Source organism: Lissotriton helveticus, chromosome 1_1 (genome assembly GCF_964261635.1).
Source record: "Lissotriton helveticus chromosome 1_1, aLisHel1.1, whole genome shotgun sequence".
In the NCBI taxonomy this organism is placed as follows: domain Eukaryota; kingdom Metazoa; phylum Chordata; class Amphibia; order Caudata; family Salamandridae; genus Lissotriton; species Lissotriton helveticus.
The window spans coordinates 194,327,391-194,352,493 of NC_136057.1; the positions used below are offsets into that span (position 1 = coordinate 194,327,391).

General features: G+C 49.4%; 1 long non-coding RNA gene across 5 annotated transcripts in view; it reads right to left on the reverse strand.

Moving 5' to 3' along the window:
* LOC144784384 (uncharacterized) overlaps positions 1-25,103 on the reverse strand; it is a 623,310-nt gene that overhangs the window by 557,094 nt on the left and 41,113 nt on the right. For 3 of the 5 annotated variants that reach the window (XR_013601650.1, XR_013601637.1, XR_013601643.1), the window contains one exon: positions 18,969-19,092. The exons of the other annotated variants lie outside the window; for them this stretch is intronic. This is a non-coding gene — a long non-coding RNA (uncharacterized LOC144784384). Of the gene's footprint in view, positions 1-18,968; positions 19,093-25,103 lie in introns of those variants that run through there. 5 annotated transcript variants of the gene reach the window in all.

Below are 25,103 nucleotides of genomic sequence, written 5' to 3' on the forward strand. Positions count from 1 at the left end.
CGTTGTTGCGGTTGTGGCTTGCGTTGGTTGGTTGCTGAAGCTGTTGTGTATGTCCGCGATCTTGTTGTGGAAGTAGGACGCGAGGGAGTTGCAGAGGTCTTGCGACGGGGTGATGTCATTGTTTCCGGCGTTGGGGTTGGAGAGCTCTTTCACGATGTTGAAGAGTTCCTTGAAGTTGTGTGCGTTGTTGTCCAGCCGGTCCTTGTATGTATTTTTCTTGGTGGCGCGGATCAGTTGGTGGTGTTTACGGGTGGCGAGCTTGAGGGTGGTCATGTTGTCCGTGGTTGGCTCCCTTCTCCAGGCTTTCTCGAGGGCTCGACAGTTCTTCTTGGAGCTCTTGAGTTCGTCGGTGAACCATGGTGTTTTTCTGCTGCAGGGTCTGCTGGGTGGGGTTCTCAGAGGGGCGAGTTCGTCTGCGCAGTTGTTGATCCACTTCGTGAGGTTGTCGGCGGCCTGGCTGGGGTTCGCTGAGCTGGCGGGAGGGTGCTGGCTCAGGGAAGCGGTGAGCTGGTCGGCTGTGATCTTGTTCCAGCTTTTTCGGGCAACCTGTTGCTGGTGGTGGTGGATCGTCGACCTTTTGAAGGTGAAGTGGACGCAGCTGTGGTCCGTCCAGTGGAGTTCTGTTGCGTGGCTGAAGGTGACGTCGTTGCTGGATGAGAAGACGGCGTCGAGTGTGTGTCCGGCGAGGTGGGTGGGGGTGGTCACCAGTTGCTTGAGTCCGAGGTTGGCGAGGTTGTCGATCAGGCTGATGGTGTTGCGGTCGTTGTTGTTCTCCAGGTGGAAGTTGAGGTCCCCCAGGAGGATGTAGTCGGCGGAGGGGAGGGCATGCGGGCTGACGAAGTCGGCGATGTCCTCGCTGAATCGTGTGCGTGGGCCCGGGGGTCGGTAGAACAGGGTGCCTCTGAGGGTGGTCTTCGGGTTGGTGTGGATCTGGAAGTGCAGGTGTTCAGCGGTGGTTAGGGTGTCGTCGGTGTTGGTCGCGATGCGGATGGTGTCTCTGTGGATGATGGCGATGCCTCCTCCCGTCTGGTTGGCGGTGCGGTCCCTCCGGATGATCTTGTAGCCCTCTGGGATGGCGATGGCGATGTGGGGCGCTGAGGAGGCGTTCATCCAGGTCTCGGTGAGGAAGGCAACGTCAGGGGCGATGGTGTCGAGGAGGTTCCAGAGTTCTACGGCGTGTCTGTGGACGGAGCGGGTGTTGAGCAGGATGCACTTGAGGTGGCTGCTGCTGGTGTTTGGCTTGGTGAGTGCTGGTGCAGGGTGAGTCCGGATGCAGGTGAACTTGCAGGCGTGGCAGCTGAAGGGTCCGTGGGTGTGCTTCGGGGCGGCTTGATGACATCCTGGCATGCGGCCGGTGTTGAGAGCGATGAGATCGGCGGCGTTGTAGGTTCGTCGGGTCGGCCTCCGTCGGTGGGGGCCAGGGGTCCTGGCACTGGTCGCGGTCCAGGCGCGGACGGGCGCAGACGGGCTTACCTTTGGCGCGCCTTCGGCGCACAATCGGCGCGCCCGCTGCGCGTCAACGCTGCGCGTTCGCACGGTCGCCATATAAGGCGCAGTGCGCGGGTGGGCGGAGCAGCTGGGAGGCGGGAGCAGTGAGGGAACAGAAGGAAAAAAGGGGCGGGGTCGGCGGTAGTGGCGGGAAGCGGGGGCGGCGAGGAAGGCGGGAAACAGAGCGGGCAGAGATTACAGATGGTAAACAAAGCACGCTTAACACGGGAAAAAGATTATGAAATGCAGACAAGCACAAATGATTGGAAAAACACGCTTAACACGGGAAAAAGACTAAGAAATGCAGACAAGCACAAATGATTGGAAAAACACGCTTAACACGGGAAAAAGACTAGAAAATAAAAACAGGCACAAATGATTGGAAAAAGAAAACAAAACGAACGACAGCAGGGTCAGTCGGCAGGTTGTGGTTGGAGGTGGGAACACCCTATTACCAAGGAAGGCGATGAGAGGAAAAGACCTGCGATAAACTCATTTATCGTAGGTCTCCCAATGCCTGCTCTCACCAGGCGTTAGGCATTGTTAACATGGAGGTGTGGATCATAAAGCTGAATCCACCCCCCATATTATTAAGGCCCACATTAGCGCATGAATACAAAGATGGTTTTCATGCGTTAATGTGCCATATCGCCGACTATCGCCGGATTTCTATTCGCCTGCCTGATGCGCATTGATAATTGCGCGCTAAAAAGGTGATGAAATCCAGCGATAGCCGGCGATACGGGAATGTGCGTTGTGCGTTTTCCAACGCACTCCTCGGTAATATGCCCCTGTATTTCCATGATGTTTCGCCTTTTACTCTTGAAGCATATTTATATAACAATTTATCACCGGGAGAGATTGTTGTATGCAAAGAAGCATCTCATCGGCTCTATCCCGGTGATCCCCAGCTCTGAGACAGCAGCTCTGGCCACTGCACCACATCCTCTCCCCTCCTGTGTTATATGTCAGAGAGCTCTTTCCTTCTCCAGGATGATGATTGATGAAAACAGCTCTTTAGTAATTACATAGAGGAAATCGATGCGTTACCAATGCTTGTTTTTTTCCGTTTCTTTTTTTTTTTTGCAGCTTTGTATTCCTCAAACTTGGCCTAAAGGTACTGGAGCTCACTCCAGTTTTATTAGACAAATTCACCTACATTTTTTTGTAGGCATGGGGAGATTGAGTGATTTGCCCAGAATCACAGCTTGTTGAGAAGATGCAGAGACTCAAACCTTGTTCCGTAGTTCCAAAGTCGGCGGCCCTGGCCCTCACACACCATCCTCTCCAAATTCCGTAAAACAATAATGGCTGTTGTAGTCAGTGCAAAGTAGTGGAATTCACTCGGCAAGATAGCATGGAGGTCTGGAGGAGAGACAGGGAAGGCGGCAGTGCAAGGACTAGGGTATCACAGGATGTAGGTGAGTAGGCCAGTGGCATAGTTTCCATTGGTGCAGTTGGTGCAGTGGAACTGACGCCTAGAAGCTTTTGGGGGGACGAGAGGGGTGACCAACATCTTATTTTTGTTGTATTTTACAATTCAGACAGCAGCTAGAAGGCCCATTTCCTTCCTTGCAGTAAGGTCCATGATAGGCGTGCTACATCACTGGAGTAGGCAGCAATGTTGGTCGGGTAAAATTAGTGAAGTAAACCAGGCCAAGTGAGATAAAAGCTTGCTTTATTATGACAGGTATGCAGTTCTAAAACTAATTAAAACATTTTACAATTTTGAAACTCAACGTCTCACTTGTAAAATAAACAAATCCTAGCCCCCACAATTATCCTCCCCCTAACAATAAAAATCCCCAAACCATTCGTAAAACTTTCAAACTTCACCATCCCTTTTCTTTCTTACACTGACCTTCACACATGACTCAACCATCGCTCCCCTGTGTTCCCTCTGCCAAAGCCTACTCTACAATGCCCCCAACCCTTCTGTCACTGCCTCAATTTCTGCCACCTGTCCTAGGCGAGAACCTAAAGCCATAGAACTTCAGACACCCCAAAAGCAAATAATTGAAAACAACAAAAATTATTGGCAGGGAGAGTGGAACAAGAATAAAAAAACCCTACCCTGACAGGACCACAGTGTCAGATTGACACAATGAACCCAGGACACCCTAACAGCTTTCTAAACACCGCCCCAGCGCAAAAAATGACCAATTAGAGTTCCCCTAGGGTCTGGACTACAATATTTGCTGGAAGCTGCACTGGGGTGGTCATCTTTGGACAACACCCCCAGGAACTCTCATCGGGCAAAACGGTGAAGCATTCAGGCCAAGTGAGAGTAAAAGGCCACTTTATTAGGACAGAAATGCAGTTCAGAAACTCATAAAAACATTTTACAATTTAGAAATTCATCACCTCACTAATACAAATCCTAACCACCCCACCTGTAGACCTTTCCCCAACAATAAAAATTCCAAAACCACTCTTAAAACCGTCATGGCCTTATTTATGAAAAGTGTTGCATCGCTGCCGAAAGCATAGATGCAACACTTTTCAGTGAGCCCTTCTTGAGACACCATTGATGCGTCATATTTACTGTATGACGCATCAAGTCGCAAGGAATGACAGATACGTCAGTATTACTGACTTATCTGTCAGTGTAAAACTGACGCATTGCTGGAGTTGTGTCAGAAGCGTGACGCAACTCCAGCAATGTTCCTTTCACATGGGGCACGCCCCATGTGAAAGGGTCTGTGTCACCCCTATATGAGGCTGGCGTAAGGTTTTGACGCATTGGCGTCCTAGAAGTGGCGCTGTGAAATCCTATAGATCTCACTGCACCACTCTACAACCCTTTCTTGCGGGATTATGCCCATCATGCATACACTATACCTGAAGCAGGTAAAATCTAGCACAGGGGTTTACAAAGTGATACATCTGTATATATGCGTCACTTCGTAAATATTCCGCAACATGGCACATTATTTACACTGCTGCTGCGTCACTAAAAGAGACGCAAAAGCGGTGCAAAAGTTAGTCATAGTCACAAGATTTTATTAGGCTTGCATATCACAGAGGGTCTCAAAGCACTATCTAAAACCATAGAAGGGAGGTGGAAACAACAGCAGAAGAGGAAAAAGTGATGAGAAGAGCCCGGTTTTTAGCCTTTTTTGAAACTGCTGATGGTCAGTGACCCTGCGTAACTGCAAGGAGAGTGCGTTCCACAAATCAGGTGCGAGATGTGAGAACGATCTCCCACCGTTCCTGGCGGTACGTATCGTAAGAGGAGTAAAGAGATACTTGGGGACAGATTTACAATAACTGGCGCATCCCTGCGTATCAGCAGGGATGCACCAGTTATTGTGCGCCGCAGCTCCGCCACCCTGGATGCGCCGCATTTATAATGCGGCGCACCATGTGGGAAAAATGACACAGATGCGCCACGCATCTGTGCCATAAAAGCTGCGCATTGCTGGAGTTGCGTCGCAAGTGCGAGGCAGCTCCAGCAATGCTCTGGGGGGCTCTATCTCCACAATGCTGCGTCAATCCCTACGTCTGCTTCAAGCAGGCGCGGGGTTTTGACGCAGCATGGGCCCAAAAGTGACTGAGTGAAATCTTGTAGATTTCACTCAGCCACTTTTGGGAGGCGTTTCTGTGCCGGAACGCCCCCTCCTGCAATGGAACGCCTCCTTCTGGCGCAGGGCGTTCCAACGTGACACATCTGTGAGATGCGTCACGTTGTAAATACCCCGCACCATGGCGCATCTTTTGTGCCGCCGCTGCGTCACAAAAGTGACACAACAGCAGCGTAAAAGAGGCGCAAGGGGCTTGTAAATCTGACCCAAGGTTCCTGATCTAAGGTCCCGATTCACAGAACTAACTTAAGACAAAATCCTAAACTTACTACTTTTGGTATTCACAGAAGTTAGGATTTTGTCTTAAGTTTATCTTAAGACAGACTTAAGACAGACAAAATCCTAACTTAAGTCTGTCTTAAGACAAACTTAAGACAAAATCCTAACTTCTGTGAATACCAAAAGTAGTACGTTTAGGATTTAGTCTTAAGTTAGTTCTGTGAATCAGGCCCTAAGGGTTCTGTTCGGCAGGTACCAGTTGAGTTTTTTGCTAAGTAGCTAGGCCCATTCCAGAGTATGGTCTCATGTACCAGACTGATGATCTTAAAACTGATTTGTTTCCTGATGGCGAGGCAGTGGAGGGCTCTCAAACTTGGAGCCAACGGGGACCGTGACGGTAGATTAAGTACTAGTCTGGCAACAGTATTTTGTAGCACCTGAAGTCTAGTGAGAAGCTCTTTGTTAATGGAAGCCATAAGAGCATTCCCATAATCGTGCCGGCTGATTATTAGGCCCTGCACAAGCGGTTTTCTTTACTCAAGTGGGATCCATTGGAAAACCTTGCATAGGCTTCGCATTAATGTATAGAAAATGCCTGCTACATGGTTAACATGGTCTTTCATGGACAGTTTGCTTTCGACCATCATTCCTAGGTTGTGAACTACAAGTTTGGGGACCGGACAGGGGCCAAGATTCTGGGGCCACCAGTCACTAGACCAGTATTCATTAGCCTTCCCGAAGTGGATGATCTCTGTTTTACTGGCATTAAGCTGGAGGTGGTTTGTTTGCATCCGGGTGCATATATGGACCATGCAGTTTGTGAATCTGAGTTTGGTGTCGGATGGATCAGCGTCCAGGGTGTTCAGTAGCTGCATGTCGTCTGCATACAACTCTGTGCCAAACCCATGGGATCTAATTACCCTTACCAGGGGTGCCACATAAAGATTAAAAAGAGTGGGGCTAAGGATAGTAAGCATGGGCGTAAAATCCGTTCCGTTCGCGGAATTTGCGGATTTTCTGAAATTTCGCGGTCCACGAATCTCGCGAAATTGCAGAAAAATCCGCGAAATCGCGTGCGGGACGGATTTTCAAAAACTGAAGTACATGAAGCACTTACAGGGTTACAGCAGGTGCCCAAGTTGAAGCTAATTTCTTTGTAATCATTTATAAAATGGTTACAAAGAAATTAACTTCAACTTGGCGCCTGCTGTAACTCTGTAAGTGCTTCCTGAGCGGCGCCTCCAGAGTTGTTGTCTACTTGCAACTATTTTCTGACCCTGCTCTGACCCTCGAAGCAGGGTCAGAGAATAGTTACAAGTATGGCACAATGCTCCAGGCTGTCACAAAAATTAAACCACAACAGGAAACACTTACAGATAAGGAAGCAGGTGCCGGATATGAAGGTCAAATTCAGTAACACATTAACCAGCCCCCGTTTGAGGCTGGGCAGGTGTGCTTTCTCCCCATAATCTACAGTGGTGAACCAGAGGGTGCTGTGATGAACCAGAAGGTGCAGTTGTGAACCAGAGGGTGCTGTGATGAACCAGAGGGTGGCAGTGGTGAACCAGAGGGTGGCAGTGGTGAACCAGAGGGTGCAGTTGTGAACCAGAGGGTGCTGTGATGAGCCAGAGGGTGGCAGTGGTGAGCCAGAGGGTGGCAGTGGTGAGCCAGAGGGTGCTGTGATGAACCAGAGGGTGCAGTGATGAACCAGAGGGTGGCAGCGGTGAACCAGAGGGTGGCAGTGATGAACCAGAGGGTGACAGTGATGAACCAGAGGGTGGCAGTGATGAACCAGAGGGTGTCAGTGATGAACTAGAGGGTGACAGTGATGAACCAGAGGGTGGCAGTGGTGAACCAGAGGGTTCTGTGATGAACCAGAGGGTGGCAGTGATGAACCAGAGGGTGACAGTGATGAACCAGAGGGTGACAGTGGTTAACCAGAGGGTGGCAGTGGTGAACCAGAGGGTGCTATGATGAACCAGAGGGTGGCAGTAGTGAACCAGAGGGTGGCAGTGGTGAACCAGAGGGTGGCAGTGATGAACCAAAGGGTGGCAGGGGTGAACCAGAGGGTGCTGTGATGAACCAGAGGGTGGCAGTGATGAACCAGAGGGTGGCAGTGGTGAACCAGAGGGTGGCAGTGATGAACCAGAGGGTGACAGTGATTATCCGGAGGGTGGGAGTGATGAACCTTAGGTGTTGCCTTCCAAGTGTTGAGGAATCCTGAACTTACCCCCCTGATCTGGCCCGGCGGGAGGGGAACCCAGAGTCCACCTGAGGTGACCGGCTGAGGAGATTTGATACCAGCCATCAACTCAACCCCCCTTCAAGGAACCAAGAATCTGCTATTTACAAAGGCGCAAGAAACCTAAAGCGCCAAGAAGAAACTTTTCTACCTACAGGACTATTGAGGGATCAACCAGGTATTGGCGCTGAGTCACCCCCCTGCGCTCCCTGACGCCACTTGGGTCCCTGTGCTAACCTGCCACTGTCGTGTGGCCTGTCCTGTCTGATCTGCTGGTTTGCTTCCAACTAAAATAAACTGTCTGCTGGCTAAGCGCTCCTATTCCCTAGCGCTAGAAGCCCTGGACTACCTGTCCTGCTGGCGCTGCCTGAACTGCCTTATTTATGGGAATGGCCCCTGAGAAGCGCTGTGCCTGCGAAGCGCTGGTGCTGTAACTAACCCTGAGTGCCCAGCACTGTCATTTGAGGATCTGTGGCTGCCAGGAGCGCTATTGTGGAAACTGCCCAAGCGCTACTGCTGTCTGAGCGCTAGCTCCCAGAACTGCGGTGCCCGTGGAAGTGCTGCGCTCCTCAGAACTGCTGTGTCCCCCGTAGCGCTATTGCCTAGACTGCTTCTGCGCCCTACGTGGTACTAGCCAAAGCGCTGATACCTTCCAGAGCGCTCTCGCTTAGAATTCCCCACAGCGATGTGGCACAAGAGACTGTTGGTGCCCTGAGGAGCGCTGATTGGGGGTGGGGGCTCACCCCTGTAGCCCGGGCTCCTGTGGGCGCTTTCCCGATTCCCGCCGCTGTGGTGCTGTGGGCCGCGCCCGGCCCGATCGCATGCAGTCCTTGCGGCGGCCCCCGGAGCCCTGGGGAGGCCACCGCGTTCGTCTGTGCTTCTCCTGCCCCCGTTGTGTGTTCCGTTGTGGCGGCCCCGGTGTTAGGAGAGGGCCGCCGGAATTCCTGTTAGGCCGCGCTAAGCCTGACAGGATTTGAAGCCTGCCTCTCAGGTCCCATGACGGGGGCGCCTAGTCACCGGCCGCGCCCCCGTCTTTGGTACACCGTCATTGGCCGCTGCGGCCTAGTCCCTCTTGCGCCGCATTCTGAGTGGTTCCCGGGACGTGGAGGCTGCATAAGGCCCGGGAACAGCCGGTCATCATCAGGGAGGGCTCCGAGAGGAGTAGGAGCCCTTCCCCTTACCAGAAACCTCCGCAAGGGCCCTGGAAAGGCCGAAGAGAGACGGTAACCCCTAGGAGGAGGGTGAAAGGCCACGAAGGAGGCCCTGAGCCGCCCCTCCTCTGGGAGAAACTGTAGTTGGGCCCTGTTGGCCCCGATTAGCCCATAAAAGCACCTGAACTGGGCCGGAGCCCTGTAAGACCATTTGGGGGGGGGGCTGCATTATAGTAAAGTGAACCCCGCGTTGAGGGACTGGTTCTTCCAACCTGCCCTAGGCAGGTCTTCATGGTTTAATGAAAAGGTGCCACCTCTTGATTGATCTCTAGGCACCAGGGTTCTATAGGCTCAATGTGGTAATTAAATGTTTAATCCTGCCTAGTGCAATGCCTTTAGGAATGCTCTCAGTTATCTAAGGAAATGTCTAAAATCGCCTTACTGCCAGAGAGCTGTAATTCAGCCTAATGCCAGGTTGAGGAGGTGCCATAGTTGGGCTCTGAGTTAACCCCTGGTTAGGGGTCCGTTAATGGAATGTCTTAAATGTTCACCTTGGCCTGGTTTAGTAGGACCTAGAAATGAAGTGGTCGCTCTTACCTACCAAAATGGGTATTTATACCCATGAATGGGTTATTCCTAAGTAAGGAACTGCTTTATTTGCATAAGCCAAGTTTCATTCCGGCCTAATGATATGTTGTCGGGTCTTCAATGGAATGATTATCTATGATGAACTGTTTAGACATGCTGAAGGAAACGTTATTCAGGATTAATGAAATGTTTATTCCTGCAGGAGTGTACCTTGAAAAAAGTTGATCGCTTTACCTCCAAGGGGTAAACCAGAGGGTTATGATGAAATGTTTTCCTTTATATGAGGAAATGCTTATCTGTGCAAAAGGAAATGTTTAGTCCTGTTTAGTTCTGCAATCCTTGAGGGCCTACAGGTAACTATTAAAAGGGGTGTCCCTATCTACTGAGAGGGTTTACCCTGGTTAACTAACTGTTCTACATTTAATGAAAGGTTATCCTTACCTGATGAGATGGGTAATTCTGCCCTAATGAAATGTTTTATCTGTGACGAAGGGAAAGCTCACCCTTGCTTGGTGAGAAGCCAAATGGAAGCCCACTGTTATCCCCTGAGGCAAATGGTTACTGTGGCTAAGGGATTGTTATTATCATTGCCTGATTCATCAAATGTTTATTCTGGCCAGAAGGAATGTTAGAACACCTGAAGAGGTGGGAGTACTTGCCTAGTGAACTGAGCCAGTGTTACCGGATGAAAGGTTGATGCATACCTAATGAAAAGAAGTTCTCTGCTGTTGAACTGTTTAATTCCTGCAGATAGGAAAAGTTTACCGCTGCGCAAAGAAACGTTATTTCCTTCCAGACAGGATTATTGAAATGTACTGATGAAAAGCTTTTAAGGTGATATTCATGCCTTTATTGGCAAAGTTACCCTGAATGAGATGCAATGTTATTTGGTTGTCCTTGTAATGAATTCCTTGCAGGTGCTGACAAGAAGCAAGGCTAAGGTCAGGCCTGTGGTTATCTAAAAGTTAATATTTATCTTATATTTAATATTTATTCATCTAGTATTTATTGCCAAGTGTTGAAACACATGTATTTTAAAGTAAAGCTAATAAGCTAACAATATTGCGAATTCTTGATTACCCTGATCCTGCTCTATATAAAAGTTACTTGATTTTTACTAATACTCACTGGAGTGGCGTCAGTCATTGCGTGCCCATTTTACAGTCTCAGTGGATGTGTGTGCTGTATGGTCACTTTACACGTAAGCTTTCGGATGCCTACCCGCACGTGCCATGCTACCCCCGGGGAACTGGTGACCCCAGTTCCAACATATTGGTGTCGAGCGGTGGGATACAGGACCTGTGACCATGCAGCACCCTCCAGTGGGACAGGGTGCACAGCAATTAGGCTACACACCTATTGTGTGTGCAAGCCTAAGTAATTGACCCCTCCACTGTCTAGCCTGTAGAGTGTATCAAGACCTGTTTGACCTAATCCTGTCACCCACGTCCTGGTATCTTTTCCCAGATTTTTCGGAGTCCCCACCTGGCATAATGGAGTTTTGTCAGGGGATGGAGGTGCCTGTTGGGCAGAGAACCGGCAAGAAGGAACTCCGTACCGCTTTGAGGGCATGGGTAGGAGCCCACCCAGAGGGGAGAGGGGATGGGGAACAGGAGCGGCAGGTCACACCCAGGGAGGCGGGCGCACCAGAAGACCCAGGCCTACTCAACATTGTTGTGTCTGGCTATGTGCTACCGGGAAGATGTTCCGGGGCAGGGAGTAGAGTATCTGGGGGGTGTGCGTCGTCGAAGATGCTAGAGCACGAGAGGGAGAGGGAGAGTCTTGCAATGGAAGAAAGGAAGCTGGTGCACAAGCTTCAGCTAAAGGGGTTAGAGCTGAAAGCCTTGGAATCATGTGTGCCAGGTACTCCTAATGGTGGCAGCGTATCGGGGTTCTGACCAGTTACAGGGTGTAGAACCTGGACTGAGGTTTCAGGTTCAGGAGTTGCCTGACCTGGAGGGTGGGCTACCGGTAACTAAGGACCCTACCGGTGTGACTTCAGGGGGACCTCTCCGGGTGGGAGGGTGCGGAACCCTGGAAGGGGGTGCGGAGGGAGGAAGGACTCTCCTCTGGCACCGGACCAGCCACAGGGTGCAGATCCCGGGTTGGGTGGCCAGGTTCAGGGTTTGCCTGACCTGGCGGGAGGGATCTCTGTAATCAGAGTCCCCCCGGTTGTGACTCTCAGGGGTACTAATCCAGTTGGGAGGGTGCAGAACTCTGAGAGGGGGTGCAGGGGGAGGGAGGACTCGCCCCTGTTACCAGTACAACCCAAGGGTTTAGACTCTAGGTTGAGAAGGAGAGTGGTCCAAAGGTACCACGGGCCTGGGGCTACTGCCCCCCACTCTGAGAGAGAGCAAGGGCCAGAGGCTTCTGAATTGTCTAGAGGTCAGTCCTGGCTGCATCCCACTAGGGAACACCAGTGGGGTGGTTTGATTGACGAAGAGCTGGCGGATGCCATTGGAGTAACAGCCTGCGTCCACCTTTTTCCGCCCCAAGCAGGGAAGCCCATCAAGGTGATGATCGGTCTACCCTGGATTTTGGCTGGTGGGGAGATGTGTGGGACTTGGCCCTTTTCCCAGAAATGTTTCGCTTTTTATTCCTTTAATTTAGGGTGCCCCTATTGTAACAAAAGTGAATAGGCCTTGTGTAGTGGAGATTCCCTGCGTAATGTTAAACTAATATTAAGGTGCAGGTGCCCTCTTCCCCTAACATGGCTGCCACTGACCCCTGCTACTGCAGCACGGTCTTTGTGGGTGCATTCTAGTAGCCAGGAGCTGGCTGGACCCCTCAAACAATGTAGCAAATACCAGCCTGCCCTTAGTTAGAATGGTGGAACCTCCTGGAACCTTCTGGAACAGGTGAGGTGACACCAACTGCCACTGCCATTTGTCAACTGGCGCTATAAAAGGAAAGGGAGGGAAACTTTCCTGTCAGAGAGAACTGAGGAGAGAAGAGAAGAGAGAGAACCTACGCAGGAGTTTTAGGCAGTGGGGCCTAGTCAGGGACCTATGATACTGGGAGTGACAGGGCTTAGGTGTTGCCTTCCAAGTGTTGAGGAATCCTGAACTTACCCCCCTGATCTGGCCCGGCGGGAGGGGAACCCAGAGTCCACCTGAGGTGACCGGCTGAGGAGATTTGATACCAGCCATCAACTCAACCCCCCTTCAAGGAACCAAGAATCTGCTATTTACAAAGGCGCAAGAAACCTAAAGCGCCAGGAAGAAACTTTTCTACCTACAGGACTATTGAGGGATCAACCAGGTATTGGCGCTGAGTCACCCCCCCCTGCGTTCCCTGACGCCATCTGGGTCCCTGCGCTACCCTGCCACTGTCGTGTGGCCTGTCCTGTCTGATCTGCTGGTTTGCTTCCAACTAAAATAAACTGCCTGCTGGCTAAGCGCTCCTATTCCCTTGCACTAGCACCCTGGACTACCTGTCCTGCTGGCACTGCCTGAACTGCCTTATTTATGGGAATGGCCCCTGAGAAGCGCTGTGCCTGCTAAGCGCTGGTGCTTTAACTAACCCTGAGTGCCCAGCGCTGTCATTTGAGGATCTGTGGCTGCCAGGAGCGCTATTGTGGAAACTGCCCAAGCGCTACTGCTGTCTGAGCGCTAGCTCCCAGAACTGCGGTGCCCGTGGAAGCGCTGCGCTCCTCAGAACTGCTGTGTCCCCTGAAGCGCTATTGCCTAGACTGCGTCTGTGCCCTATGTGGTGCTAGCCAAAGCGCTGATACCTTCCAGAGCGCTCTTGCTTAGAATCCCCCCAGCGCTATGGCACACAAGACTGTTGGTGCCCTGAGGAGCGCTGATTGGGAGTGGGTACTCACCGCTGTAGCCCGGGCTCCTGTGGGCACTGTCCCGATTCCCGCCGCTGTGGTGCTGTGGGCCGCGCCAGGCCCAATCGCATGCAGTCCTTGCGGCGGCTCCTTGAGCCCTGGGGAGGCCGCCGCGTTCGTCTGTGCTTCTCCTGCCCCCGTTGTGTGTTCCGTTACGGCAGCCCCCGGTGTTAGGAGAGGGCCGCCGGAATTCCTGTTAGGCCGCGCTAGGCCTGACAGGACTTGAAGCCTGCCTCTCAGGTCCCGTGACGGGGGCACCGAGTCACCGGCCGTGCCCCCGCCTTTGGTACACGGTCATTGGCCGCTGCGGCCTAGTCCCTCCTGCGCCGCATTCTGAGTGGTTCCTTGGCCGTGGAGGCTGCAGAAGGCCCGGGAACAGCCGGTCATCATCAGGGAGGGCTCCGAGAGGAGTAGGAGCCCTTTCCCTTACCGGAAACCTCCGCAAGGGTCCTGGAAAGGCCGAAGAGAGAAGGTAACCCCTAGGAGGAGGGCGGAAGGCCCCGAAGGAGGCCCTGAGCCGCCCCTCCCCTGGGAGAAACTGTAGTTGGGCCCTGTTGGCCCCGATTAGCCCTTAAAGCACCTGAACTGGGCCGGAGCCCTGTAAGACTATTTGGGGGAGGGGCTGCATTATAGTAAAGTGAACCCCGCGTTGAGGGACTGGTTCTTCCAACCTGCCCTAGGCAGGTCTTCATGGTTTAATGAAAAGGTGCCACCTCTTGATTGATCCCTCGGCACCAGGGTTCTATAGGCTCAATGTGGTAATTTAATGTTTAATCCTGCATGTGCAATGCCTTTAGGAATGCCCTCAGTTATCTAAGGAAATGTCTAAAATCGCCTTACTGCCAGAGAGCTGTAATTCAGCCTAATGCCAGGTTGAGGAGGTGCCATGGTTGGGCTCTGAGTTAACCCCTCGTTAGGGGTCCATTAATGGAATGTCTTAAATGTTCAATTTGGCCTGGTTTAGTAGGACCTAGAAATGAAGTGGTCGCTCTTACCTACCAAAATGGGTATTTATACCCATGAATGGGTTATTCCTAAGTAAGGAACTGCTTTATTTGCATAAGCCAAGTTTCATTCCGGCCTAATGATATGTTGTCGGGTCTTCAATGGAATGATTATCTATGATGAACTGTTTAGACATGCTGAAGGAAATGTTATTCAGGATTAATGAAATGTTTATTCCTGCAGGAGTGTACCTTGAAAAAAGTTGATTACTTTACCTCCAAGGGGTAAACCAGAGGGTTATGATGAAATGTTTTCCCTTACATGAGGAAATGCTTATATGTGCAAAAGGAAATGTTTAGTCCTGTTTAGTTCTGCAATCCTTGATGGCCTACAGGTAACTATTGAAAGGGGTGTCCCTATCTACTGAGAGGGTTTACCCTGGTTAACTAACTGTTCTACATTTAATGAAAGGTTATCCTTACCTGATGAGATGGGTAATTCTGTCCTAATGAAATGTTTTATCGGTGACTAAGGGAAAGCTCACCCTTGCTTGGTGAGAAGCCAAATGGAAGCCCACTGTTATCCCCTGAGGCAAATGGTTACTGTGGCTAAGGGATTGTTATTATCATTGCCTGATTCCTCAAATGTTTATTCTGGCCAGAAGGAATGTTAGAACACCTGAAGAGGTGGGAGTACTTGCCTAGTGAACTGAGCCAGTGTTACCGGATGAAAGGTTGATGCATACCTAATGAAAAGTTCTTCTCTGCTGTTGAACTGTTTAATTCCTGCAGATAGGAAATGTTTACCGCTGTGCAAAGAAACGTTATTTCCTTCCAGACAGGATTATTGAAATGCATTGATGAAAAGCTTTTAAGGTGATATTCATGCCTTTATTGCCAAAGTTACCCTGAATGAGATGCAATGTTATTTGGTTGTCCTTATAATGAATTCCTTGCAGGTGCTGACAAGAAGCAAGGCTAAGGTCAGGCCTGTAGTTATCTAATAGTTAATATTTATCTTATATTTAATATTTATTCATCTAGTATTTATTACCAAGTATTAAAACACATGTATTTTAAAGGAAAGCTAATAAGCTAACAATATTGTGAATTCTTGATTACCCTGATCCTGCTCTATATAAAAGTTACTTGATTTTTACTAATACTCACTGGAGTGGCGTCAGTCATTGCGTGCCCATTTTACAGTCTCCGTGGATGTGTGTGCTGTATGGTCACTTTACACGTAAGCTTTCGGATGCCTACCCGCTCGTGCCATGCTACCCCCGGGGAACTGTTGACCCTAGATCCAACAAATATACTGATGCATTATCTGTGACTCACTTCAACTCATAATATCAACTACTCAGTGAATCTGATGTTCATTGTATAGCATTTAAATATTGAACAAAGTTTTGAAACGTAAAAAAAATTAATAGCATAAGGAAACTGTTTGGTAATTAGCTGGGAAAAAACACAATTAAAACCCAGGAAGTGCAGGGCAGATCTGCGGATAACACACCATACAAGTTCTAGTATATCCATTATTCCTCTTCTTTAAAGCAACAACATAAAAAATATCCCTCTGCTCAGTCTATAGATTCGGAAATTCCCTAATGGGCATAGAGACCCCTTTCCAGGCATTCTGAAGAAGAGACGCGGCCTCACAGCACAGGTACAAATAGAAGCGGCCAGACCGGCCTCCTGCGGTAAAATAAATGACATTAGCTATCTGCCTCACTGATGTCCACCGGTCCCTCAGACCCTGCAGTAGTCACCAGAAGTCAGAGGCCAAAGGATGGGCCTGCTACTCCCACTTCTACAGCTCTATGCATGCATGGCGTGTTAACCTAGCGGGCGGTGGTATCCAAGAGCAAGAGGAGAGGAAGAAGGAACCGGCCGGGGGCGAGGTGAGCGGTACGAATGATGCACAGTACGGAATGACACACACGGAATGGCGCGCGGTACGGAATGGAGCAGCTCTCGTCAGTTGTTGATGGGCCTTTGCGGTGCAGTTACTAGCGCTGCTAGACTCAATGGAAGTTCCACACCAGGGGAGGACACAAATGCAGTAGAGGCTTACAGTGTCACTTCAGTCTTAAAGCGCCTCACTGTTTCGCTGCTTACTTGCCTGTATTTATTTTAACAGTCTTTTAAACATTTATTTTCATTTTTTGAGTGGTTTTTATAGTGATTGTTAACTTCTTTGACGGTGAGCGTTTATTCTATCAGTTAGCTCGCACCGCCATACTCACTGATTGGTCGAGGGTCTGTGGGGGCACTACTCCTTCCCCGTTGCCGTTTGTTGCAGAGGGAAGTGAGTACTTGGATTGAATCTCCCTCCCTCCTACTTCCTGTCTGCAGGGGCAGGGTCGCGGTCTAGTTGTTCCCGGCCCCGCCTATTTCAGGGCATGCTGGGCTAGACATGCAGCGGACATGCCAAAAGCGAGCCTGTCTGCGCCTGTCCATGCACCGGTTGTGCCTTGCGCCAGGAACCCTGGCCGATCTGCCACTGACCATATTAAGCCCCTTAGCTATTCTAGAGAACAGCTCATTGACCTACATAGGCAGGGGGAGTGGTACTGTGGGCCTATGAACCTGGAAGTTCTTGCAGGATGTCAGGCATACAAGTGTACTGTATGTAATACACTCATTCCGATAGTCGCGGTCAGCAATCCCTGGAATGAGAAACACCAGGCCTACTCTTTGCTCCCTGATCATTCCTTTATGGGCTACCTTAATAATGCTAGATCTTTGATTAAGAACAAGGTAGAATTTAGGGATTTTGTGTCCCTTCGTAAGCCTGACTGGATATTTATTACCGGAACTTGGGCCAGAGAGTGCTCTGGGTCAGACCTGGATGAGGATATCCCCTCTGGTTATGCCCTTTCTAGATTTGATAGGGTAGGGAGGATAGGGAGAGGCCTTGCCATATTATACAAGGATACTTACTCTTGTCTCACTGAGCCACCTACTACTGCCTCCGACCCCTTTCAGGCCCTATATTTCTTTTTGAAGGTCATCTCAACTGATAGCTTTACTGGAGTGCTGACATTTCGGCCGCCAGGACCGAGAGGTATGTTCAGCCAGGTTTTTAGTAATCTGATAGAGCCCTATTTGGCAAGATCTAATTTTACACTCCTGGGGGATTTTAATTTCCATCTGGAGAAGACCCTATGCACAGAAACGCAAACTTTTTAAGTAACTATGGAGTGCTGTGGCCTCTCCCAGCTGATTCTGAGTCCTACTCATACAGCAGGACACATATTGGATAGGCATTTTTTCGAACGACTCCTGGATCAGGGTGGAGGAACTTTTTCAACTCTCTTGGTCTGACCACTATGCTATCCCATTCCAGCTGCAAATTACAGCATCTAATATATCTCCCAATATTAAAAATAGGGTGGAGAAGAGGTGAATCCTTAGCCTTATTAATAAGGAGGCTCTCCTTAATACGCTTAACAAGTATGTATGGTCCTCTCATTTGGATGCTGATTTAGCTTATTCCGAGTTTTCCAACTGGCTTTTAGCAGCCTTGGACCTCCTTGCTCCTCTTAAAGAGCATTATGCGGCCAGAAAATGGCCCTCGGCCCCTTGGTTCTCAGAGAGACTGAGGAAACTTAGACAAGCATGCCGACATCAAGAAAGGAAATGGCGCCGCTATCTCAACCCTGCCGAAAGAGATTTGCGCAAGTTTAAATTAAGGGCATACAAAATTGCCATCACAGAGGAAAAAGTATTATTTTATTCTAATGTGACTAAGGGCCAGATGTAGGTAATTTCCATTTACCGATTCTTAAATACCGACTTTATCGAATCGGTGTTTCAGAATCGGAAAATGGTATGTAGGTAAAAAATCTGAAAAAGTTACTGATTCGGAATGACTCGGTATTTGATTTCGGTATTTACTGATTCGGTAAATCCCGAATCGGTAAATTCCGAATCAGTAAAACCCATTCATTACAATGGGCCAGGAGGCCAATAGGAATGAATGGGTCTTACCGAATCGGAATTTACCGATTCGGATATTACCGAATCGGTAACTACCGAATCGGTAAATACCGAATCGGAAAAATTGAAAATTGACATGTGAGCCTGCCAACCAATCAGGGACATCCTACACACCCCACAACCGAGGCCCAGAGAATCCAACCAATCAGAATGAAGCACCCCTCCCCAGTACCTGGGAGTGGCCACACCCATACAGGTGCACACCAACTGAACAAACAATTGAGCTGAGGTGAGAGGAGCTGAGCATCCAGAGCCAAGCAGTGCAACAGAATGGAGTCAGAGGAAGGGCAACAGGATGGTGGGGAGCGCAAAAGAAAGATAAAGTTCAGCCCAGTAGAACTTCAGGTGGCTGTAGAAGAAATTGTAAGTCACTACAACCAAATATTCGGTAAACAGTCTCTGCATGTAGCAGAGTCTGTGAAGAGGAACATATGGCTTGGCATACAGGGCAAAGTCAATGCCATTGGTGTGACCCACCGGGAGATCGAGGACATTAAAAAGCGATGGTATGACCTGCGCATCATAACCAAAAAGAAGATAGCTCCGCAGAAAAAGGATGCTGGTGTGACAGGAGGTGGCAGGAGCAAAGCACCAAAACTGACTGAGATGGAGGAGCTTGTTGAAACCACCATGGAGCCAGAATGCATCCATGGGATTGGAGACCTGGACAGTACAGCAAGAGCAACCAAGAAACAAGGTAAGATGCATGTCCCCGAATTCACAACCATTTAACTGAACCCGTACCCCACAGTGTAGAATCATCAAACTGCAGAACAGATCATACTTGGGCCCAGCAATGCATCATGGTAGACGTAGTCATGAGTACATACATGCAATAGCATACAGCACAAGAATCAGCAAGGCATGCCACACACAGCACCAAACACACAATGTACACTGTGCAAAGGTGTGTAAACAATTTACTTAAGAACTACACACAGGTGAACAACAACATTGACCCTATGTCAATTTGATTCCACAGGAGAGTCCTCACGCACTCCAGCACCAGCAAGTGAGGAGAGGGCACCAGCAACTAAGAGAAGGGAAAAAGACAAAGAAAGCACACGTCACAGCGCTGTAGAAGGAGGCAACACCACCACCCAGTAAGCCTCATCACCAGAGCGAGCCTCAACACCTGTTCCGCTATCACCTCTGTTGTTTGGTTCTCCTGAATTGGTAAGCACACCGCTTACACCCAAAGCAACGTCCAGGTTGTCCATGCAGGGAAGGGCAAGTAGGCCTGATGTGCCCCCTCAGAGGATCCTGCAAACCTCTGATTCAGAGGATGAGGATGTTGTACACCAAACAATTGCACCTGTGGCTGACAAGGCTAGACCACAGATTCCAGCAGGCTCTGCGCGCACCAGTGTCCTAGGCAGGAGGGCACGTGAGGGTGGCGATGGTCAGGAAGATGGGAGCGTATTCTGTGGCCTGGAGGCCACAATGGTCAAAGTACTGCGCATGCAGGCCAAGGCACTGTTGGCCGTGCATAGGCAGGTGCACTGCATGAACAATAAAATGACAAACATGGACAAAGGAATAGGCCACATAGCATGTAGTTTGAAGGCAATTTCAAAGGGGATAACAGACATCTCTACATACATGGGTGTACTGTCTGATAAGTTGGACAGGGATCACCTACAGCGTCACAGGGAGCGGCAGTATATGCGGCAGCAGTCAAAGGCAATGAACAGATTTGCTACAGCTACGTCACTACTTTGCCGGCGCTCAATAGCCATGCAGGATGCAATTGTGCACTGCTGCACAGACTTGACACGGGGCATGGGAAGAGTGACCTCTGCGATGGAGCAGATGCTAGCCACTAACACAGGCAATGCTGGTGATACGGGTGTGGAGGAGACAGAGGGGTCAACCAGCAGGAGTGGCTCCAGCACACCTGTACCAGAGGTGCGCAGGAGCGGCAGGCACAGCCATGCTGAGTCAGGCCTCAGCCGAGATATTCAAACCCAGGAACATCAATCTCGCAATGTAGTGCATGGGCGTAAGCACTGAACAATGCCGCAGATCCACAGGACTGCACACAGTGACGGCAACTGAGCACAAGCAGTCATGGACATGAACATTGATGGGCAATGGCTTTTCCTATGTAATGATGATGTAGTGAATATTAAACTACACTCGTCAAACACTATACCTGTCTATGGGCCTGATTCACAGAACGAACTTAAGACAAAATCCTAAACTTACTACTTTTGGCATCCACAGAAGTTAGGATTTTGTCTTAAGTTTGTCTTAAGACAGACTTAAGACAGAGTTAAGACAAAATCCTAACTTAAGTCTGTCTTAAGTCTGTCTTAAGACAAACTTAAGACAAAATCCTAACTTCTGTGAATACAAAAGTAGTAAGTTTAGGATTTTGTCTTAAGTTAGTTCTGTGAATCAGGCCCTATGTGTCATACATTACCTAGAAATATCGACGTGTAATTTCTGTCCGTCTCAATGTTTCATCTGTTGCTGCATGTTTTTGGTCATCATCAATGTCCTCGTGATGTGTCACCTCCACCTCTGTGCCTTATTTGGTGGCAAGATTGTGCAACATGGCATAGGTTACTATTATCTTGCAACACAGGATGGGGGTGTACTGTCGTGCACCTCCACTCTTGTGGAGGCAGCGGAACCTGCTCTTGAGGAGTCCAAATGTTCGCTCCACTACGTTGCGAGTTGACCTGTGTGCCACGTTGTAGCGCCTATCGCCTCTGTTAGTTGGGTTGAGGTACGGTGTGAGCACAAAGGAATGAAGGGCATATACACTATCGCCTAGGAGGGAGTGAGAGGTCCATGAGTTACATACACATGACACATACATCTGCCATTCATTTCAGGGTGTGTTTCACCTATTTACCTAGCAGATATCCATCTCCAAAATCTCCAGCAACAAGCCGTGTATATATTCCGCTGTTCTGGAAAATGTAGGAGTCGTGCGTGCTCCCAGGAAATGTGGCCACTATGTCTGTGATGATGTTGCCAGCATTGCATATCACCTGCACATTGATGGAGTGTGTTGACTTACGATTTCTGTAGATGTGTTCAGTGGCTGCAGGTGGGCATAGTGGAATGTGGGTGCCATCTATGCAGCCTATCACATGCGGGAAGTGTGCCAGTCCATAGAAGTCAGTTTTTGTTTTAGCGAGTTCCACAGGTGTGTCAGGGAACCGGATGTAATGTTCCATTCTCTGCTTCATGGCATCCAGGAACTCCCTGAAAAAACGGGACAGACTGCTCTGGGACACACCACCTACTGCAGTCACATAGAATGCCGCCATTCTTGCAACACTGTTGCATTTTGGGCCCTTTTTTTATAGCCTGCACCTGGCTACCACCTGCTTTCAGTCCATGGTAAATACCGACTCTTCAATACCGAATTTCATTGAATTCGGTATTTTTGGCCTTTCCTACATCTCGATGGGCATTTTTAACAAATTCTTATTTACCGATTCAGTAAATAAGAGCTCGGTAAATAAGGAATCGGTAAATACCGATTTCGGACAATATGGACTCGGTAAATACCGATTCGGTATTTTACCGATTCATATTTGCCGATTTGGTACATTTTTGGCACCTACATCTCATTTTCCAAATTCCGGTCGGTAACGGCCGATTTTACCGATTTTCGGCCGTTACCGACCGGTATTGGGCGACCTACATCTGGCCCTTGGTCTTTACGGTCTCCAAGGGAATTTTTTACTGTGATTAAGTCTCTCCTGGCCCCCTCAGTCACTGCCTAAACTAACTTCTCCCAGGACCTCTGTGATAGAATGGCAAATTTTTTCCAGTCAAAAATTATGGAAATATATTCCTCCCTGGAACTCCTAAATATTGGGGGAATCAATATAGGCCCCTCATCACACTCTTCGGTTGTGGATCATTTGGTTATGCCTGTAAAGGAAGGTAATTTATTCTCCTACCCTCCTCTACGGCAAGAGGACACCGATCGGTTGCTAAATGGAATCAAGTCTGGTTCCCGTTGGAGTCCTGCCCTTTGAAAATTCTGAAATTAGGAAGGGAGGTTATTGTTCCTCATCTTACCTCATTACCTAATACTGTTATTACTTCTGGCCAGTACCCGATATCTTGGAAAACTGCGGTGGTTAAACCCCTTTTTAAAAAGCCTTCTTTGGATCCTACTGAGTTAAAAACTATCGTCCCATCTCCCTTTTACCGGTTCCAGCTAAAATATTGGAGAAACACCGGAATTCTTATTTCAGTTCCTATTTGGAGGAGCATCAGCTGCTCGATGGATCGCAACATTGGTTCAGAAGTGAGCACAGTACTGAGACGGCGTTAACCTCGGTACTCAACAACATCCGGTGTCCGGTTGACGCAGGTCATCCAACACTACTGATCCTTCTGGACCTTACGGTGACCTTCGATACTATCTCTCCTCTAAGATTGGTGGGCAGGCTTAAGGAAATATAGATCAAGGGCTTGGCCCTGAACTTGCTCTCCTCATTTCTTATGGACCGGTCGCAAAGAGTGAAGATGGGCCAATTCTATTAAGGGCCTAATCAGCTGTTCTGTGGAGATCCTCAGGGATCTGATTTGATAAAAATTTATAACGCGCATAGACAATAACCCGCAGGTATCAAGGCGCCTAACAATGAGATCAAAAATTGCAACAGACGTCCTTACATATAGGCTTGCCGGAAGAGGCGAGTTTTTAGGGCAGTACGAAACTTCTGTAAAGACGGAAGGGATCTCAGGTCCAAAGGAAGATCATTCCACCATTTAGGGGCTAGAGTGGAAAAAGCCCTGCCACCCCATTTAGCTCTTCGTACGCGGGGGACTGTCAGAAGCGATTTCCTGGAGGAACGCAAGTTCCTTCCAGGGGTGTAGTGGGAGATGATAGACCCAATTCCCGTGTCGCTATTTTTAGCGATGGCTCTGTAGGTCATGCATAAGACTTTAAATCGGATTCGATGTTCTACCGGTAGCCAATGCAACATTTTCCTGGCCGCAGTGGCCGAGGAGCGTCTAGGAATATCCAGGACAAATCTAGCTATGGCGTTTTGGACTACCTGTAAGCGCTGCAGGTGGCTCCTGTTTAGCCCAGCATACAGCGCATTACAGTAGTCCAAACGAGAACCTATAAGTGCGACGGCTATTTGCTTTCTAGCCTGTAAGGAGAGATATTTCCTGATCCTACGCAGGGTGTGAATCAAGCCCCAGCAGGTGGAAACGGTTCTACTCACCTGACTGCCCATGTCAAGGGCAGGGTCTATCATCACCCCGAGATTCTTAGCAGATGTTGTGGGGGAAGGGCATATGCCTAGGGAGTCAGGCCACCAGTTGGCTGACCAGATGTTTTCTTTTCCCCCAAACACCATCACCTCAGTCTTCTCCCCATTCAGTTTAAGAGAGTTCTGAATCATCCAATGACCAACCGCCTCCATACAAGATCTAAACTTGGAGGCGATTAGCACATCTGAATGGGGGAGAGAGACGAGTATTTGGGTGTCATCTGCATAAGAGACTACCTCCATCCCGAAAGATCTTATTAGTCTGGCTAGTGGGGTCACATAGATGTTAAAAAGGGTCGGGCTAAGTGCCGACCCTTGGGGGACCCCACACAGCACTGGTCAAAAGATCTAAAGCTGCGTCCCTCACTCCCACCTCCCTCAGGCGAGATGTAAGTACTGAGGGGGAGAGGGTATCGAAAGCCGCAGTTAGATCTAACAGGACCAGGAGGGAGGTCTGGCCCCCATCCACTGACGTGCGGATCTTATCGAGCACGATGGTGAGGGCTGACTCGGTACTGTGTTCCCTCCTGAATCCATGCTGGGAGGAGTCCAGACATCTCGAGCTTTCTACAAAAACAGCGAGATGCTTGTTAAGATGTGCCTCAAGCATCTTCGCTGGGGCAGGAAGCAGCGAGATAGGACGGAAGTTTTTTAGAACCTCCGGATCAAGGGAGGCCTTTTTTAACAGGGGTTTTACTACCGCCTTCTTCCACTCCAAAGGGAAAATACCATCTTTAATAGCTAGATTCATAATTTCTAGCAACGGTGGTAGGAGGGTCTCCCTACACTGCTTGATGATTTTCAGTGGGCAGGTATCCAAGGGAGAGCCAGACTTGATCTTATTAAGCAGGATCTCCAGATCTTGCAAGGCCAGCGGGGGAAAAGAGTCCAGGGTGCACAGTGGGGAGAAGTCAGTAGTGATCATGTTCATCTCAACCCGAGCGGTGGGCACACTGATACAAACTCTTTGTTCCTCGAGAGCTAGGTGGATATCCTGTATTTTGGAGTGGAAAAAGGAGGCAATCCTATCACATAGGTCCTGCGAGGGAATAACGGGATCAAGGGCTTGCAGGTTGATTAAAGAGTCTACGGTTTTAAAGAGCTCCTTCGGCGAGGAAAGCGAGGTTGTCAGAGTTACAAAGTAGTCTTGTTTGGCCTGCACAATCTCATCTTTATATTTCCTAACAAGGAGTTTATGGGCTTCCTTGTTCTTAAAGTCCCAGCTAGCATGCCAGAGCCTCTCCTTTCTTCTCACTTCTTGCCTGAGAAGTCTGAGGGAATCCGAGAACCACGGGGCGGATGGTCTCTTTCTGGCTCGGCGGCGGGACTGTACTGGGGCCAATTTATTCAGGGCCTCAGTAGTAACCTGTTCAAAATGACCTAGTGCGGTCTGTACGCTGTCCAAGCCAGTGGTAGAAAGGCTAGCAGCCCAAGGCACGAAGGAATCACTGCTAATACTCCTAAGGTTTCTGGCAGTTTCCATAACGTGATTCCCTTTTTTGCAGGAGTCCACCCTATGGTATTCCAAAAGAAAAGGAACCGCAAGATGATCAGACCAAGATAGGTACACCGGATCCTTGATAGTCAAACGAGGGTCATTGGAGAAGATGCCGTCCAATGTGTGGCCCGCACGATGGGTAGCTCCGCTAACACGTTGCGTGAGTCCACATGATTGCAGAGCCTCAATAAGACATGATGTATCAGATAGATCTTGCCGTTCTAAATGATAATTAAAATCACCCAGGATAGAAAAATTTTCCCGGCCGAAATAGGGTTCCAGGGACTG